Raw genomic sequence first — 19,965 nt, forward strand, 5'->3', positions numbered from 1 at the left:
TTCTGTGCCTCAGTTACCTCATCTGTAAAATGGGGATGAAGACTATAAGCCCCATATGGGACAGGGACTGTGTCCTACCCAATTTGCTTGTATCCACACCAGCGCTTAGAACAGTGCCTAGCACAAAGTAAGTGCTTAACAAATACCCCAATTATTAATTATTATTATTATTACTATGATGCAGGGACTGTATACCTGAAGAATCTTGTGTTCTCCTCACTCATGTGCAAAACTGTTTCTTTGGACACTGAATCACAATGACCGCATTTATTGTGCTTGTTTTTTTCAGTAGTAATAATAATAATGATGGTATTTGTTAAGCGCTTACTGTGTGCAAAGCACAGTTCTAAGCAGGGAGATACAAGGTGATCCGGTTGTCCCATGTGGGGCTCACAGTTTTAATCTCCATTTTACAGATGAGAGAACTGAGGCACAGAGAAGTTAAGTGACTTGCCCAAAGTCACACAACTGACAATTGGCGGAGCCGGGATTTGAACCCACGACCTTTGACTCTTTCCACTGAGCCACACTGCTTCTCTAATAAGGGAGGAAATCATTTCCTCTTTGGAAATACAGAATTCTTTGGGAGCTTATAAGGTCTACTTACAAAATTATAATTTATACTGAATTTACATTTACGTGGTGCCCTTGTCTTATGCTGTTGAGTCATCTACGACCCATAGCTACACCATGGACACATCTCTCCCACAATGCCCCACCTCATCTGCAATCGTGCTGGTAGTGTGTCCAATAGAGCTTTCTTGGAAAAATATGGAAGTAGTTGACCATTGCCTCCTTTCTTTCAGTACATTTGAGTCTCCACCCTCAACTTTCTCCCATGCTGCTCCTGCCCAGCACAGGGGAGTTTTGACTTGTAGCAGATTGCTTTCCACTCACTAACCACTGGCCAAGCTAGGAATAGAATGGATATGCCTCTGCTTGACTCTCCCTCCCATAGTCAAGACTGGTAGAGTACTGGAAAGTCTCCAAGTGTGACCATAAGACGGGGTGTAGTGCCTGAAAAAGGCCTGAAAAAGGCCAGTTCCAAAAAAGTCTAATTTATACCCCTAGAGAAACTTGTGTACTTGACAGTTCTATTGTTTGTTTGTCTGGTATTTGGATATTATATACTGAAAATGATGCTACTGATGCCTGTTTACTTGTTTTGATGTCTGTCTCCCCTTTTCTAAACTGTGAGCCTGTTGTTGGGTAGGGATTGTCTCTATTTGTTGCTGAATTGTACTTTCCTAGTGCTTAGTACAGTGCTCTGCACGCGGTAAGTGCTCAATAAATATGACTTAATGAATGAATGAGTGAATGAATGATTAACTTAAAAGACCCCTTTCCAATATGGTATTATGGCAAAATTTTCACATGTTAATATATCATTTTATAATACAGAGTTTTTTACTAGTAGAGTTTCTATGTAGAGTTTTTTCTAGTATAAATTAATTGAATTCATAAAGTTAAAAAGATAATCTTGCCACCACTGTTCAGGAAATTCCATTTTGATTTTGGAATCTAGGTTTTAACGTGTTGCTTACTCTCCTGTTTTCCTAGTTACAAGTCTTGGCTGCTGCACTTTTCTTCAGGCAGTCCTGTCCACCTGGGTGATTTCCCCTTGGAACCCAAATTTAATTAGAGATCATTAGGAAATGTAAAATGAGAAATGTGCCTACTCATTGGAGCCCTGGCCCCTCCTTCAGTACCAGCTAAGCCGGATCGTAACTAGTGAAGGTGGAGATTTAAGCCATTTCACAAGATCCCTTGAAATTCTCATCTCAAATCAGACTATAAGTACTGTCTTGGTAAAGAGTATTGCCTATTCTCACTGAAAGTTTGGGCTACATTGTGGATTTGGCACTACAGAATTGGTTGGTTGTATTGATAAGCTTCGTGTCTCAGTGGAAAGAGCACGGGCTTGGGAGTCAGAGGTCATGGGTTCTAATCCCGGCTCTGCCACTTGTCAATTGTGTGACTTTGGGCAAGTAACTTCACTTCTCTGTGCCTCAGTTCCCTCATCTGTAAAATGGGGATTAAGACTGTGAGCCCCACGTGGGACTACCTGATTACCTTGTATCCCTTCATTGCTTAGAACAGTGCTTGGCATGTAGTAAGCACTTAACAAATGCCATTATTATTATTATGATTATAAGCTGACCATTGAAACTCCTAGAACTCTGATAGCTAGGAGAAAAGCATAAGTTTTTTTTGGTAAACATTAAGCTTTGGATCCCCATCTGAAGAAGCTGCTGGCATTTGTGTACATGCACGCACGTGCACACACACACACACACACACACACACACACACACACAAATTGATCTAATATTCTGGTGGAGCTAGTCTGTAATATTTTGCTATTGTTATAGAACTAGGTGTTTTGAAAGAGATGACCTTTTTGACATTCATTCATTCATTCATTCCATCATATTTATTGAGTGTTTACTATGTGCAGAGCACTGTACTGGGCACTTGGAAGACACATTTCCTGCCCATGACGAGCTCACAGTCTAGAGGGGAATACAGATGTAAATATAAATAAATGCATAAATTACAGATAAATGCATATGTGTTGTGGGGATGGGAGGGAGGATGAATGAAGTGAGCAGGTCAGGGCCACATGAATGAAGTACCAGATCATCATCATCATCATCATCAATCGTATTTATTGAGCGCTTACTGTGTGCAGAGCACTGTTCTAAGCGCTTGGGAAGTACAAATTGGCAACATATAGAGACAGTCCCTACCCAACAGTGGGCTCACAGTCTAAAAGGGGCAGACAGAGAACCAAACCAAATATACTAACAAAATAAAATAAATAGAATAGCTATATACAAGTAAAATAAATAAATAAATAGAGTAATAAATGGAAACCAAACTCATTGAGGTGTTACGAATAAAGAATAGTAAATGGGAGTAAACTGGGGAAGAAAGGACTTGAATATGTAAAAGTTTTAGGTTAACTCTACACCCAGAAAATTCCAAGGTTCCTGGTATACTCCACCCAGCAAACTCCTCAGCTCATTCTACCAATAAGGTAGAATTGAGGTTGTTATCCACATAGCATTCCAGTGGGGAGACGGCTGACCCTGACAATTTAACTATTTCTTGTCTTTGGGTCCTACTGACAGCTTCAAACAACACATAGTAAATTAGATTCAATTTCCTGCACGAGTTTATAGACAGGTTGTAAATAGAAAAAACTCCTTGTTCATTATTTTCAGTGTACCCTGTTTTCTTTGTTATTTACTGGCTCTTCGTGTCAGATATTAAACTACAAAGGGTACAATTAGCAGTTTAATTGGAACTGTAAAAAAATTTGTAATTGCGCACCCGGCTTTAATGTCACCAGTGGTTTTTATCAACATAGAAGTTTACAGTCATTGTTGCAAGATTACTTTGATGTGTTAAAAAGCTAATTATAGTCAGAGCCTTGAATACACTGCCTATTTCATAGGTGACATCAGTCATCTTAAGTCATTGAATACAGCTGAGTTTTTGAAAAATGAAATTCTTGACAATTCCATTGAGTCGGCTTGTTGGTCTAGTACTGATTTCCAGCTTCCAAGGAAACTGAATAAAGTATGGAATGAGGACAAAAAACAGTAGTTAAATTCTAAACCTCAACTTCAGTGTCCAAAGACACTTGAACCAAAATTATGCAGCTGAAGAGAGTTTTGCCTCTCAAGTAACAAGATGGTAGTAACACATGTTTTGTAGTCAGGATTATGGCATATTTGTGGTCTTGCTACTTCTCTGAAGCACACAGTGATTTAAATTATAGACAAAATTCTCATTTTAGGGCAGTAAGAGGGCCCCACATTGAATTATTATTCTTTATGAGGAGTCACGTCTGGGGCATTTTAAGTTCTGGTATTATCGTATCGGGATCAAAAACAACTTTTTTATTGTTCAGTTTGACAGAATGTATATGATTAACAGGAATGTCTTTTTTTAGCTTTTTTAAATTATAGCCAGCACAAAGAACTGAAGCATACAGTACTTATTTCGGTTTCTAAGATTGACAATAATTTTTTCCAGAGAAGGTTCTGCTCTCGAAGTAAAAGGCTATAATTGTCGGGTGCTCTAGTTGCCCTCAGTTATTCTGTCTTTACCCACAGCAGCATACAAAATCACATGTTAGAAATGTTTAACTCCTGTAATTTTCCTCCCTGAAGAACTTTTCGTTTATCTTTATTTATGGGAAAGAGAGGTGGGGAAGTGATTCCTGGTGGCATTAGAAAATGATGGTCCTTCAATTGTCAAGGTGAACAAAATTGGCACTTTCCTATATTATTTCATTGGGGGGAGGGTGGTATTAAGCTTTGATTCAATTTTAGGTTTTTTGCACGTACAGAAGCACGGGGTCTCCCGTGGTCTTTAGATTTGGGAAGCAGTGTTGCCTAGTGGTTAGAGCAGGGGCTTGGGAAGTCAGAAAGACCTGGGTTCTAATTCTGGCTCAGCCACTTGTCTGCTTTATGACCTTGGGCAAGTCACTTCACTTCTCTGGACCTCAGTTACCTCACCTGGGAAATGCAGATTAAGACTGTGAGCCACATGGGACGTGGCTGTGTCCAAACTGATTAGCTTCTATCTACCCCAGCACGTAGAACAGTGTATAACACAGCCCCACAGCACTTATGTACATGTCTGTAATTTATCTGTCTTCCCCTATAGACTGTAAACACACTGTGGCCAGGGAATGTGTCTGTTTATTGTTATATTGTACTCTCCCAAGCACTTAGTGTGGTGCTTGGTACACAGTAAACGCTTAATAAGTACAATTGAATGAACGAATGAATCGTCATCATTTAAAAAGTTGCTGGCTTTATGAAAATGGTACATTTTGCTGGATTTTCCTTTGGGAGTTAGCTGGGATGTGATATCCCACCCTGGGATTATGGGAACCCACCACCTCATAGGTGATTCTCTTTGAAGCGGGGGTGTTTCCATTTCAGGGCTCTTTGCACAAGAGCACTTTAAGGCTTCTGTGATCACCCTTGGCAAGGCAGCTAAATCCAAACCACAGTGGTAGAGCACGTAGTGAACAGAATCTCTGAGTCATGCTGTGGTTTGGGGTTTAATCAATCAATGGTATTTATTGAGCCCTCTCTGTGTACAGGATGCAGTATACTAAGGGCTTGAAAGAGTACAGTACAATGAAGTTGGTAGACATCATCCTTACCTTCAAGGAGTTTACCGCCTAGGGCCAGAGACAGACATTTCAGTGAATTTACACATAAGGGGAGAAGGCAGAGTATGAGGATTTGTTTTAAAGTGCTGTAGGACTTGGAGTGGGGTGAATATCAAGTGATTAAGTCGTACAGAGAAGAAGCACGGCCTAGCAGGTAGAGTATGGGCCTGGGAAGATCTGGGTTCTAATCCCGGCCAGCAGCTGGTGGGGGTAAAGGAATCCTGAAGGTGCCCAAGGTTCCATGTGGATTGATTAGCTTCAGGGAGCAAAAACAATAAATATCTGTAAACGTGCTAGATGAAACAGCTTCAAAGAGTAAAAATAACCAATTGCTGTAAAGATAACTCTGAAGGATGTTTTATTGGGGCTCCTTCGTGGTGACAACCGTGTGGAAACCTATTTCAATGGATCAGTCGTATTTATCTATTTCTGGTTATGTCCTTTGGGTGTTCTGTCTTGAGGTATGTTGTGTCCTTGAGGGTTTGGAGAGTATTCCTTGCAAGGAACACACTTGGTGTTTCTGCACAATGATTCAAAAGAATAGATTTGGCCCTCCTCAGAAACTCTACCTGCACACTCGAGTTGGATGAACTGCAGCTGATGGGCCCTTTACTTAAGGTATTTAAGAAAGAATTTGCATTAGCAGGAGATGATTAAGAAGATTATGATTTCCCTATCCCTTTCATTCATTCATTCATTCAATCAATCGTATTTACTGAGTGCTTACTGTGTGCAAAGCACCGTACTAAGCGCTTGGGAAGTACAAGTTGGCAACATATAGATACAGTCCCTACCCAACAGCGGGCTCACAGTCTAGAAGGGGGAGACAGACAACAAAACAAAACATATTAACAAAATAAATAGAATAGTAAATATGTACAAGTAAAATGAATAGAGTAATAAATCTGTACAAACATATATACAGGTGCTGTGGGGAGGGGAAGGAGGTAGAGCGGGGGGGAGAGAAAGGAGGGAGCTCAGCCTGGGATGGCCTCCTGGAGGAGGTGAGCTCTCAGTAGGAGCTTTTGTACAGCATTGGGATGGTTTTACAGCCACTTTAATAGACCAGCTGCCCCTGTACCACAGTCTTGTCTATCTTGTCATAAACACCTTGCTCAAATATTCTCTCTGGCCTTGAACTCATTCCCCCCCTCACATCTGACAGGCCACCTCTCTCCCCACCCTCAAAGCCCAAGTTAAATCACATTTCTCCAAGGGGCCTTCTCTGACAAAGCCCTCATTTCTCCAATTTGCCCTCGCTTTTGCACCTCCTTTGCATTTGGATCTGTGCTCCTTCAGAAATTGTTTTTCACCCCACCCACTGCACTTATGCACAGACGGAAACAGTATGAGGTATTGGATAGAGCATACGCTTGGAAGTCAGAAGGTCATGGGTTCTAAACCCTGCTCTGCCACTTGTCTGCTCTGTGACCTTGGGTAAGTCACTTGACTTCTCTGTGCCTCAGTTACCTCATCTGTAAAAAATGGGGATTAACAGTGTGAGCCCAATGTGGGATAGAGACTGTGTCCAACCTAATTAACTTGTTTCTACTCCAGTGCCTAGTACATTGCTTGGCACATAGTAAGCGCTTAATAAGTACCTTTATATCCTCACATTCTGCCATTTCCCCTATCTTTAATTTATAATTATAATAAATAATAATGGTATTTGTTAAGCGCTTACTATATGCAAAGCACTTTTCTAAACTGCTGGGGTTACAGGTAATCAGGTTGTCCCACGTGGGGCTCACAGTCGTAATCCCCATTTTACAGATGAGGTAACTGAGGCACAGAGAAGTAAAGTGACTTGCCCAAAGCCACACAGCTGATAAGTGGCAGAGTCAGGATTAGAACCCACAACCTCTGACTCCCAAGCCCGTGCTCTTACCACTAAACCACGCTGCTTCTCTAATTTATAGTAATCTCTGCCTCCCCTTCTAAAATGTGAGCTCCTTGTGGACAGGTAACCTCTCCATCAACTGAATTGTTCTCTCTCAAGTGCTTAATACAGTGCTCAGCACACAGTAAGCACTTAATAAATAATGTTGATTGACTAATTGCTTAATTTGGGAGAAGGAACCCTAGAAAATGAGTCTCCACAGACAGCGTGCAGGTTTCTATAGATCTAGGGGACTGGAATATGAGTTAGAAAAGGAAATTTGAGTGGCTAATGGCAATTGAGCCAGGTTTTGAAAGGCTTGTGGTCTTTGCATTTGGGAAGGGTATAATAGTTGGAATGGCAACCCAGAAATTCAAGGGGATGGAGCTGCTGTTATATGAATGAAGACTGAAGAGGTTAGATTGTTCAGTATGGTGAGATGAACCCTGGGAGGAGCCATGGTTGAAGTTTACTCGGTGGTAATGAACATGATGAACAAAGAAATTTTGGTCCCCAAATCCCGCTATCACAGAGTGAGGGGATGCCTATTGCAGTAGCTTTAAGATGGTGGTTTGATAAGGAAATGCTTTCCTCATTCCAGGATTAACATATGGAATCTATTGTTAGAATAAGTTTGTAGGCACAAAATAACAGTAGGTTGAAGAAGGGGTTGGAGGAATTTATGTATGAAAAATCTATAATGGGTAATTTTGGGGGAAAATTAAGGTTGTCAAAAGACTCAGAGACTCCAAGTTATGTGGCTGGTAGGTCTGTGAATATTTATGAACAATGACCATGAGGGTGAGTGTCAGGGTAGCCAACACACTCTTCCTCTACAATAATAATGATGGTATGTGTTATGCGCTTATTATGTGCCAAGCATTGTTCTAAACACTGGGGTAGATACAAGGCATTCAGGTTGTCCCACGTGGGGCTCACAGTCTTATTTCCCATTTTACAGATCGGGTAACTAAGGCAGAGAGAAGTTAAATGACTTGTCCAAAGTCACACAGCTGACAAGTGGCACAGACAGGATTAGAACCCACGACCCCTGACTCCCAAGCCCCTGTTCTTTCCCCTAAACCATGCTGCTTCTTAATGACCCCTGTAATTCCTGCAAACTCATCACTTCCCTATTAAATATTGTTTCAGCCTCCCCACTGATCTCACTGCTACCGACTTCAACTCTCCTTTCTTCAGATTCTCCTACACTCTACATTTGGGGTCATCTTCTTAAAACAATTCTTCTATTCCATGTCTCCCCTCTTCAAAAAGCTACACATTTTCAGCTGCATCAAGAAAAAATGTCTGGCCACTGACTTCAGAATCTCTGCCAGCTCTCTCTGCTTTAATTACCTCTTCACGGGCTGTTCCCTGAGTCCGTGTGCTACCAGCCTCCCATGAGAAACTTATTCTAATCCCTTGTTCTCAGCTCTTCTTCCCTGGGCATTTTCCTCATGCCTTCCCCACTGTCTGAAAGTCACAGAAATTAGCCACACCTGCAAATCTCCCTATTGTCAAAGTCCTCCTCAAATCACACCTCCACCAGAAGTCATTCCCTGATTAATTTTATTAATAACAGTAGTAATGGTAATGACATGTGGTACTTGTTAAACACTTACAAAGTGCCAAGCACTGTACTAACCGCTGGGGTAGACAGAAGGTAATCAGGTCAGACGGAGCCCTTGTCCCACATGGGGTTCATAGACTAAGGGGAAGGGAGAACAGTTCCCCATTTTACTGTTGAGGATACTGAAGCCCAGCTTATTATTATTATTATTACTATTATTGTATTTGTTAATCACTCACTATGTGCCAAACACTGTACTAAGCACTGGAGTGGGTACAAGCAAATCAGGTTGGATTCAGTCCCTTGTCCCACATGGGGCTCACAGTCTCAATCCCCATTTTACAGATAAGGCCCAGAGAAGTGAAGTGACTTGCCCAAGGTCACACAGCAGACAAGTGGCAGTGGCAGGATTAGAATCCATGACCTTCTGGCTTCCAGGATTGAGTGGCTTGCCCAGGGTCACATATGAGGCAAGTGGCAGAGCCAGGTTCAGATCCCACATCCTTTAACTTCTAGGCTCGTGCTCTTTCTACTAGCCAAGCTGTTCCTCTTCTCCCATGGGGTGTGACCTTGGGCAAGTCACTTACCATCTATGGGCCTCAGTTCCTTCAACTGTAAAATGGGGATTCATAACTTCTTCTCACTCCTATTTACACTGTTAGCCGTATGTCATCATCTACGCTGATGACACCCAGATCTACATCTCTGCCCCTGCTCTCTCCCCCTCCCTCCAGGCTCGCATCTCCTCCTGCCTTCAGGACATCTCCATCTGGATGTCCGCCTGCCACCTAAAGCTCAACATGTCGAAGACTGAGCTCCTTGTCTTCCCTCCCAAACCTTGTCCTCTCCCTGACTTTCCCATCTCTGTTGACGGCACTACCATCCTTCCCGTCTCACAAGCCCGCAACCTTGGTGTCATCCTCGACTCCGCTCTCTCATTCACCCCTCACATCCAAGCCGTCACCAAAACCTGCCGGTCTCAGCTCCGCAACATTGCCAAGATCCGCCCTTTCCTCTCCATCCAAACCGCTACCCTGCTAATTCAAGCTATCATCCTATCCCGTCTGGACTACTGCACTAGCCTTCTCTCTGATCTCCCATCCTCGTGTCTCTCTCCACTTCAATCCATACTTCATGCTGCTGCCCGGATTATCTTTGTCCAGAAACGCTCTGGACATATTACTCCCCTCCTCAAAAATCTCCAGTGGCTACCAATCAATCTGCGCATCAGGCAGAAACTCCTCACCCTGGGCTTCAAGGCTGTCCATCACCTCGCCCCCTCCTACCTCACCTCCCTTCTCTCCTTCTACTGCCCAGCCCGCAACCTCCGCTCCTCCACCGCTAATCTCCTCACTGTACCTCGTTCTCGCCTGTCCCGCCATCGACCCCCCGGCCCACGTCATCCCCCGGGCCTGGAATGCCCTCCCTCTGCCCATCCGCCAAGCTAGCTCTCTTCCTCCCTTCAAGGCCCTGCTGAGAGCTCACCTCCTCCAGGAGGCCTTCCCAGACTGAGCCCCTTCTTTCCTCTCCCCCTCGTCCCCCTCTCCATCCCCCCGTCTTACCTCCTTTCCTTCCCCACAGCACCTGTATATATGTATATATGGTTGTACATATTTATTACTCTATTTATTTATTTATTTATTTATTTTACTTGTACATTTCTATCCTACTTATTTTATTTTGTTGGTATGTTTGGTTCTGTTCTCTGTCTCCCCCTTTTAGACTGTGAGCCCACTGTTGGGTAGGGACTGTCTCTATGTGATGCCAATTTGTACTTCCCAAGCGCTTAGTACAGTGCTCTGCACATAGTAAGCGCTCAATAAATACGATTGATTGATTGATTGATTGATGTGGACAAGGACTTTGTTCAACGTGATTCACTTTTGTCTATCCCATTGCTTAGAACAGTGCTTGGCATATAGTAAGCTCTTAACAAATACTATAAGCAAAATAAATAAATGATAAATATCACTACAGCATTTAGTAACTCCAATGAATAAATCAATGTATATGCTCTACTTTTAAGATTTAATTTATTCACATATCCTTCTCTTTATTCTCTTTTTCTCTCAATGTTAGGTTTCCCTGTGCCAATCTCCCTTTGCCAATCTCTCTGTTAGACTGTAAATTCCTTAGGGCCAGGATTATATCATTTACTTCCGTGGTACTCTCCCAAGTACTTTGTACAGTGCTCTACACTTGGTATGTTTATTCTATTTATTTTATTAATGATGTGTTTATATCTATAATTATATTTGTTTATATTGATGTTATTGATGCCTATTTACTTGTTTTGATGTCTGTCTCCCCCCTTCTAGACTGTGAGCCTGTTGTTGGGTAGGGATTTTCTCTATTTCTTGCTGAATTGTACTTTCCAAGTGCTTAGTACAGTGCTGTGCACACTGTAAGTGCTCAATAAATATGACTGAATGAATGAATACCATTGATTAAATGTTAAGACAGAACAGTGCTGTAGTATGGCAAATCAATTTCAAAAATTGACAGTTGGAACATATTGCTTGCTTCCTCAGAAATTACTACTGTCTTCTCAATGATGCCTAAAAGAAATAAAATGTATCTGCATGTTAATTTCAAAATGTTCTGATAACTATCTCTCTTTACCTCCTTCTTCCTCCTCTTACTACAATGGAGATTTTTTTTTTTTTACCTTTCCCAAGCAATGCTCCTAACCATCCTTCGATCTTAGCTGCCATTTGTCTTGTCTTTCCCCTTCATCTTCTCCAAGCTGCATCTCTCCTGTCCTTTTCGGTATTCGAAAAGCCAACCTCCTCTAGAAGGTATTCCCCAAATAAATTTCCCCACCTTACTAGTGCTGCCAATTCCTAAGCCCATCAGAGTTCAGAGACATAATGACCTTTTTTGCTGTGCACTACGGTAAGCACGTTAAGCTCCGCACACCTGTTTATTTGTTGTTGATTAATTTCTCCATTTGGGACAATTATTTATGTCTACCCTGATGCATTTTGAACTATTGTATTTTCATTAACGTATGAGCCCGTTCCTTCCCCCCTTAGATTGTATGTTGCTCTAGGGAAGCAATCTTATTCATCTTCTAAATCCTGCCAATTTCCTGGTATATGCTCTGCACGTAGTAGACTCTCAATAATGATGATGCTATTTTATATTATTAATGCCCTGAACATCCATCAAAGCTTTAGAGGTTATAATAACTGGCCTTTAAAGAATCAATTGCAGGGGTGCGATGGTCACCTTGTTTGTTTAGTCAGTGACCATTATCCTTTTGGGTTCAAGATTCTCAACTAACTCGTCCCGTCTTTAATCAATTGCTCAATGGTATTTATTGAGCACTTACTCTGGGCATAACACTAATAATAACAATTAATAATTATGGTACTTTTTAAGCACTTATTGTGTGCCAAGCACTGGTCTAAGTGCTGGGGTAGATACAAATTAACCAGGTTGGACACAGTCCCATACCCACAAGGGGCTCACTCTTAATCCCCACTTTTACAGATGAGGTAACTGAGGCCACAGAGAAGTTAAGTGACTTGCCCGAGGTCCACAGCAGACAAATGGTGGAGCTGGGATTAGTACCCAAGATCTTCCAACTCCCAGGCCCATGGGCTATCCACATCATACTGTTTCTCTGTACCAAGTGCTTGGGGCGGGTGCAAAATTACAGTTGGCACATTCCCTGACCACATTGAGCTTACACATGGTCTCATCCCCTGTTTTAGAAAACCGTCAGCCATCTCCAGCACTATGCACTTCCATATACCCATCAGGAGCACTTTTGTATATATGGTTTTCAGTTGTGGAACTGATTACTTCTGTTGATTATTTTGTTTGAAAATATTTTTATGTCTTTCTCCCCTACTAGAGGGTGAGCTCCCTATGGGAAAGGGACTTTCCACTTTCTTGTTTTGAACTACCCGAGCTTTTAGTACAATGCTTTATTCCCAGTTGACACTCAATACTGCTACTGCTACTGCTACTACTACTACTTCTACTACTACTACTACTACTACTACTACTACTACTACTACTACTACTAATTGTGGTATTTGTTAAGTACTTACTATGTACCAGACACTGTATTAACAACAGGAATAGAAAAGCTAATCGGGTAGGTACAGCCCTTGTCCCACAAAGTCTTCATCCCCATTTTACAGATGAGAAAACTGAGGTACAGAGAAGTGAAGTGACTTGCCCAAGGCCACACAGCAGACAAGTAGTGGAGACAGGATTAGAACCCAGGCCCTCTGACTCCCAAGCCCGTGCTCTTTCCGCTAGGCCACACTGTCACATCGTAGTATTACTACTATGGCTACTACTATCAATCAATCAGTCAATCATATTTATTGAGCGCTTACTGTGTGCAGAGCACTGTACTAAGCGCTTGGGAAGTACAAGTTGGCAACATATAGAGACAGTCCCTACCCAACAGTGGGCTCACAGTCTAGAGGGGGGAGACAGAGAACAAAACCAAACACACTAACAAAATAAAATAAATAGAATAGATATGTACAAGCAAAATAAATAAATAAATAGAGTAATAAATATGTACAAACATATATACATATATACAGGTGCTGTGGGGAAGGGAAGGAGGTATCGCTGCTTGCTGCTGCTGCTGAACAGTAACTAGCCTGGTTTACAGAGCGTGGATAGAGTTAGAGTCAATTATACCAGTTTACCATTTCCAGATTAAAATTAAATTTAAATTAGGTTTTCCACCAAAAATCCACTGCCAGGGACTCTGCATATTCAAGTGGACATATACATTGTAGAGGAAATACCTTACTGATAGGTTTAAGTGTGATATTTTAGCTCCTCCTTGTTTTGAAAAGAAAATGTTGGGGCTGATGTGATACTCTTATTTTTTTTCCTCAGGTACAATATAAATATTCTTCTAGATTTAGATTGGTAGTTCTTACTTAAAGGAAGGACGTGGATCTTTATTTTTCCCAAGCCATTTTCTTCTAAAGTTCTGGTTTCTCTATAAAATTACCCCCTTCTAGGTGTACTTTTCCTCAGTGTTATTTCTTGCTGTTTAAAATGTGCTTGATTTCCAGGAGAGAAAATAGAAGATTGTTGGTGGTATCCTTCAGAAAGAAGGTTGAGAGATTTTTACATCCCTTAGTGTTGTTTTATGCATTACTGTTGCCAGCTGTTCTACAACCCTGTCTCTTGGCTAGTTCTCTATGCAGTGCATTCCAAAGTTTGGAAATATAATGAAGACTGTAAAGGCCTTGCCTAGCTCCCAGAAACATACAGTGGATGTGGAAGCGGCACATAAATGACTTTCCCATGGGCAAGATATCTGGTCCAACTATTAAAAAAAAAAAAAATGGCATAACCCTATAGAAGCTCTGGCTAATTCATGCAATCATTACCTAGGAGTAGAGCCAGAGTCCTGCAGTTATTTTAGTGGAAGTGTGCCGGAGAGTTTGTGTTTATTAAAGTACATCTGTTGGCATCTTAAATTAATATTTTATTATATTTTGTTAGCAAAAATAAGCCACAGATAATTGAGCACATATTATTTTAGGGTTAGGCTATTTATATTGTTGAACCAAATTCCATACATCTTGACAAAAGGGAGCATACCCCACTGAAAACAAGTTTTGCACATCTTATTTGCAAGGCAGAGGGAAACTTGTACTTATGAATGACAAGACAAAGAATAGGCATGTGAACTGCGTCTTGGCTAATCCATTTTCTTTTCAATTCTTTTTCCTGAAGACTTGCACTTCATATACTAGTATGGGTAAACTATTATTTTGAGTTTGTCACATGCTTTAGATCCAATTGGAATAGCTTTATATTCTAAGAATGAATGTCTTTGCCTGTAAGTACATACTTTTCAAAATGTGATTGTCAATCAATAGCATTTATCGAGGGTTTAGTCTTTGTGGAGCTCAGTGCGTACTGCTTAGAAGAGTACAGAATCACTTTCTGCAAAGATCTTACAATTTACTGGGCAATCAAATCACTTAGTCATCTTCTATAAATGCAATTAAAACAGCTAACCCAGACTTCTTGTTGGTGTTATTATTGTTAATATATTTGTTAAGGGCTTTGTCTTGTGTTATATTGTTGAGTCGGCTCCGACCCATAGCGACACCATGAACATATCTCTCCCAGAATGTCCCACCTCCAACTGCAATTGTTCTGGTAGCGTATTCACAGAGTTTTCTTGGTAAAAATACCAAAGTGGTTACCATTGACTATTGCTCATTGACTATGACTACAAGTTGACTATTGCTCAGTCAACTTGAGTCTCTGCCCTTCACTCTCTCCCATGCCGCTGCTGCCCAGCCCAGGGGAGTTTTGACTTGTAGCAGATTGCCTTGCACTCCCTAGCCACTGGCCAAACTAGGAATGGAATGGGTAGGCCTCTGCTTGACTCTCCCTCCCGTAGCTGAGGCTGGTAGAGTATTGGAAACTCTCCAGGTGCTACCCTGAGAGGGATGTTATGTGTCAAACACTGTTCTAAGCACTGGGGTAGATACAAGTGCCCAGTGCTATTGGAATGGAGATAAAAGACAGGAAGATTCCCTCCAGCTCTATGTCCTCCTGGACTTTTTTCAAATTTTTATGGTATTTTTTAAATACATACTATGTGTCAGTCATTGCTCTAAGTGCTGGGCTAGGTACAAGATAATCAGGTTGAACACAGTCCATGCCCCACAGTCGGCTCACAATCGTCATCCCCATTTTACAGATGAGGTAACTGAGGCACAGAGCTGTGAAGTGAAGCTGTGCAATGTCACACAGCAGACAGGTGGAGGAGCTGGAATTAGAACCCAGGTCCTCCTGATTTACAGGCCCATGTGCTATCCACTGGACCGTGCTGCTTCTCACCCAGCAGTCTCTGCTGCTCGTTCATCCCACCCCCAGCCCCACAGCCCTTGGGTACATATTTCTGTGCTCTCCTATTTCCCCCATCAGTAATTGATTTTAACCTGTCTCCCCTATTAGAGTACGAGCTCCATTTGGGCAGTGAACATGTATAATGACTCTAACTGTATTGTTCTGGCCCAAGCGCCTAGTATTCATTCATTCAATCATATTTATTGAGCGCTTACTGTGTGCAGAGCATGGCCTAGAGAAGCAGCGTGGCTCAGTGGAAAAGAGCCCGGGCTTTGGAGTAAGAGGTCATGGGTTCAAATCCAGGCTCTGCCAATTATCAACTGTGTGACTTTGGGCAAGTCACTTCACTTCTCTGGGCCTTAGTTCCCTCATCTGTAAAATGAGGATTAAGACTGTGAGCCCCCCGTGGGACAACCTGATTGCCTTGCAACTTCCCCAGCGCTTAGAACAGTGCTTTGCACATAGTAAGCGCTTAATAAATGCCGCCATTATTATTATTATTATTATAGAGCAGCAGTGTGCCTTAGTGGAAAGAGCATGGGCTTGGGAGTCAGAGGTCATGGGTTCTAATCCCGGCTCCTCCTCATGTCTGCTATGTGACCTTGGGCAAGTCACTTAACTTCTCTGAGTCCAAGTTACCACATCTGTAAAATGGGGATTAAGACTGTGAGCCCCACGTGGGACAACCTGATCACCTTGTATCCCCCCAATGCTTAGAACAGTGCTTCGCACATAGTAACCGTTTAACAAATGCCATCATTATTGTTACAGCGCCTTACCACACTGTAAGCGTTCAATAAATGCCATTGATTGATTGATTGAGGTGTGGAGTTGCTGAAAAGCTTGCTTCTACCAGTTGACAACTTGAGGCAACTCACTACTTAGCTGACCCCTAAAACCAGCCCCCCTCTCAGGGTTGCACCTGAAGAGTTTCCAGTTCTCTACCAGGCATGGCTACAGGAGGGAGAGTCAAGCAGATAATTTGTTTGTATCCACCCCAGCACTTAGTTTAGTGCCTGGCATATAGTAAGTGCTTAACAAATACCACAATTATCATTATTGTTACCTGTTCAGTTGAAAATCCCACTAAATAGTAAATGAATTGTTCATTTCCATCGGCTTGTTGGATGTTCATCCAACGGCTCATTCTCTGTCCTAATCCTCCTCGACCTCTCAGCTGCCTTCGACACTGTGGCCCACCCCCTTCTCCTCAACACGCTATCTGACCTTGGCTTCACAGACTCCATCCTCTCCTGGTTCTCCTCTTATCTCTCCGGTCGTTCATTCTCAGTCTCTTTTGCAGGCTCCTCCTCCCCCTCCCATCCTCTTACTGTGGGGGTTCCCCAAGGTTCAGTGCTTGGTCCCCTTCTGTTCTCAATCTACACGCACTCCCTGATGACCTCATTCGCTCCCACGGCTTCAACTATCATCTCTATGCTGATGACACCCAGATCTACATCTCTGCCCCTGCTCTCTCCCCCTCTCTCCAGGCTCGCATCTCCTCCTGCCTTCAGGACATCTCCATCTGGATGTCTGCCCGCCACCTAAAGCTCAACATGTCAAAGACTGAACTCCTTGTCTTCCCTCCCAAACCTTGCCCTCTCCCTGACTTTCCCATCTCTGTTGACGGCACTACCATCCTTCCCGTCTCACAAGCCCGCAACCTTGGTGTCATCCTCGACTCCGCTCTCTCATTCACCCCTCACATCCAAGCCGTCACCAAAACCTGCCGGTCTCAGCTCCGCAGCATTGCCAAGATCCGCCCTTTCCTCTCCATCCATACCGCTACCCTGCTCATTCAAGCTCTCATCCTATCCCATCTGGACTACTGCATCAGCCTTCTCTCTGATCTCCCATCATCGTGTCTCTCTCCACTTCAATCCATACTTCATGCTGCTGCCCGGATTATCTTTGTCCAGAAATGCTCGGGGCATATTACTCCCCTCCTCAATAATCTCCAGTGGCTACCAATCAATCTGCGCATCAGGCAGAATCTCCTCACCCTGGGCTTCAAGGCTGTCCATCACCTCGCCCCCTCCTACCTCACTTCCCTTCTCTCCTTCTACAGCCCAGCCCGCACCCTCCGCTCCTCCGCCGCTAATCTCCTCACCGTACCTCATTCTCGCCTGTCCCGCCATCAACCCCCGGCCCATGTCATCCTCCTGGCCTGGAATGCCCTCCCTCCCAACATCTGCCAAGCTAGCTCTCTTCCTCCCTTCAAGGCCCTACTGAGAGCTCACCTCCTCCAGGAGGCCTTCCCAGACTGAGCCCCTTCCTTCCTCTTCCCCTCATCCCCCTCTCCATCCCCCCCATCTTACCTCCTTCCCTTCCCCACAGCACCTGTATATATGTATATATGTTTGTACATATTTATTACTCTATTTATTTATTTATTTATTTTACTTTTACATATCTATTCTATTTATTTTATTTTGTTAGTATGTTTGGTTTTGTTCTCTGTCTCCCCCTTTTAGACTGTAAGCCCACTGTTGGGTAGGGACTGTCTCTATATGTTGCCAATTTGTACCTCCCAAGCACTTAGTACAGTGCTCTGCACACAGTAAGCGCTCAATAAATACGATTGATGATGATGATTTCCACCTAGCCATGCATAAGCAACTGAATAGGGCTTATTCTTTCCTTTGGCTAGTTAGAGTAAGTTCTGCTGTTCAGTTGACATGAAACTGGGTTATATCACAGTAATTATTTTAACAGAGCATTGGAATCCACAGTGTGGTGTTTCTGTCTTAAGCAAAATTCTCTAGTCTGAAGGAATGCTGTATTTCTATTTGAATTTAAAACTCTTTGGGTTGTTGAGTCCTGTTCCTTCTGGGTCTGGCTTTGTTTGAAAACTATAAACCGAATACCACTGAAACTGAAGTTCTTATTTATGTTGGTTATTTACATGGAAATTTGAAATGCTGTTTCATGCCATTTTCCAAAATACAATTTGTGGATTTTTTTGATGAAACTGCCTAAATTTTGCAAATAATAGAATTAATGAGTTCATTACCTCCATCTCAGTGTTTCCTGGAAAATTATATTCAAAGTGGTTTAGCCTTCTCTATTCTAGTGGATCTAGCTTTCACGGCTTTGCTTTAAAGATTTCTTTAGCAATTGCTAATCCAGCTTTCTAAAGACATTATCTGCACCTTCTAAAGAAATGATCAAAACCCTAAAAACAAATTGTAGACTTTCAAAACAAGAACATTTATTGGTCAACTAGGTGGCTGTTTGGATGTCGTAAAGGCAACAAATAGGAAATGATTGATTATGCTAGATTGTAAACTGCTTGTGGGCAGGGATGTCTACTACATCTCTTGTACTCTCCCAGTTGCCTAATACTGTGCTATGACCACAGGAACTACTCAACCAAATAACAGTGATTAATCAATGAAATATGTAAAGGTTTAACTGGGATTGTAAACTCATTGTGGGCAGGCAATGTGTCTGTTGTATTGTACTCTCCCAAGTGCTTAGTATTGTGCTCTGCACAAGTAAGTCATCAAAGAATACGATTGATTGAGTGACTTTTTCCTTATTACTTGTAAACTATAGTAAAATTAGAGGTCTTTTGCCATTCTGTTTTATGAGGTGGAATATTTTATTGCCGACAAAACAAATATATTTGCTATTTTGCAGATTGGAAGTCTTGATGTGGCTGTTGTTTTTTTTATTTGACTGACACTTTGTGCATAAGAAAAAGAGAAAGAGTTAAGACTGCCCTAATTCCATGTCACAGCTAAAGTAGCCTAGGATTCTGGGTTGCATAATTAATTACCTCTTCCAAGTTAAAGAAGTCATAGCAAAAGCCTCATTTTCCTTTTAAGTTACTCTTTTAGCACCAAACCAAACTGAATGATATTCATTTTTTTTTTATGAACGCTGACAAAATTGCCAAAACACCACTTAAAGCACCTCTGGACTTGCCGCTTGCTCAGTACATTCTTCTGATGCAACTACAGAGTGGCTTTTTCACAGCATGTTATTAAATAACCGCATATCTGATTCTTCTCTCTGCAGTTCCATTTGTTGGATTAGCATGACAGTGGTGTGACAAGACACTATATCAGTAGTAATCGATCTGATTAGTATGGAGATGATATGAACACAGATTGTATTGATGTTTAATAGTGCAGGCTTCTAGGGGTTGTAAACATTATAGATGGTTTTGTATGCTGCTTGCGAGGTCTCTATAATGAAGACAGCAACCACAGCAGATTTTAGAGCTAGATGATTTATTTTCTGCCAAGTCCCGCAGTGAGTCTTGCAAAGTATATGGCATTCCTGCATTGAATAACTTGACTGCCTTGCACAAAATGTTTTAATCAGTGTTCAAAAAAAAAAAACTCACTGAGTAGATTTTAATGTTCTACTTTGAAGGGCCATTTGCAACACTGCAGTAAACAAGTTACTGTTACTCTCATTACAAAACAGTCACCAATTAAGAATTTTGTTGTA

The 19,965-nt window shown here is 42.1% G+C and overlaps 1 protein-coding gene and 1 non-coding gene across 2 annotated transcripts in view; one reads left to right on the forward strand and one right to left on the reverse strand.

The window, feature by feature from the left end:
• The window catches only part of PARD3B (par-3 family cell polarity regulator beta), a 994,526-nt gene that overhangs the window by 224,450 nt on the left and 750,111 nt on the right, over window positions 1–19,965 (forward strand). The gene's annotated exons all lie outside the window — the stretch shown is intronic.
• LOC119931025 lies at window positions 14,965–15,102 on the reverse strand. The gene has a single exon (XR_005451895.1). It is a non-coding gene; the product is annotated as a small nucleolar RNA SNORA7 (small nucleolar RNA).

The sequence above is a fragment of the Tachyglossus aculeatus genome, chromosome 7 (assembly GCF_015852505.1).
Source record: "Tachyglossus aculeatus isolate mTacAcu1 chromosome 7, mTacAcu1.pri, whole genome shotgun sequence".
In the NCBI taxonomy this organism is placed as follows: Eukaryota; Metazoa; Chordata; class Mammalia; order Monotremata; family Tachyglossidae; genus Tachyglossus; species Tachyglossus aculeatus.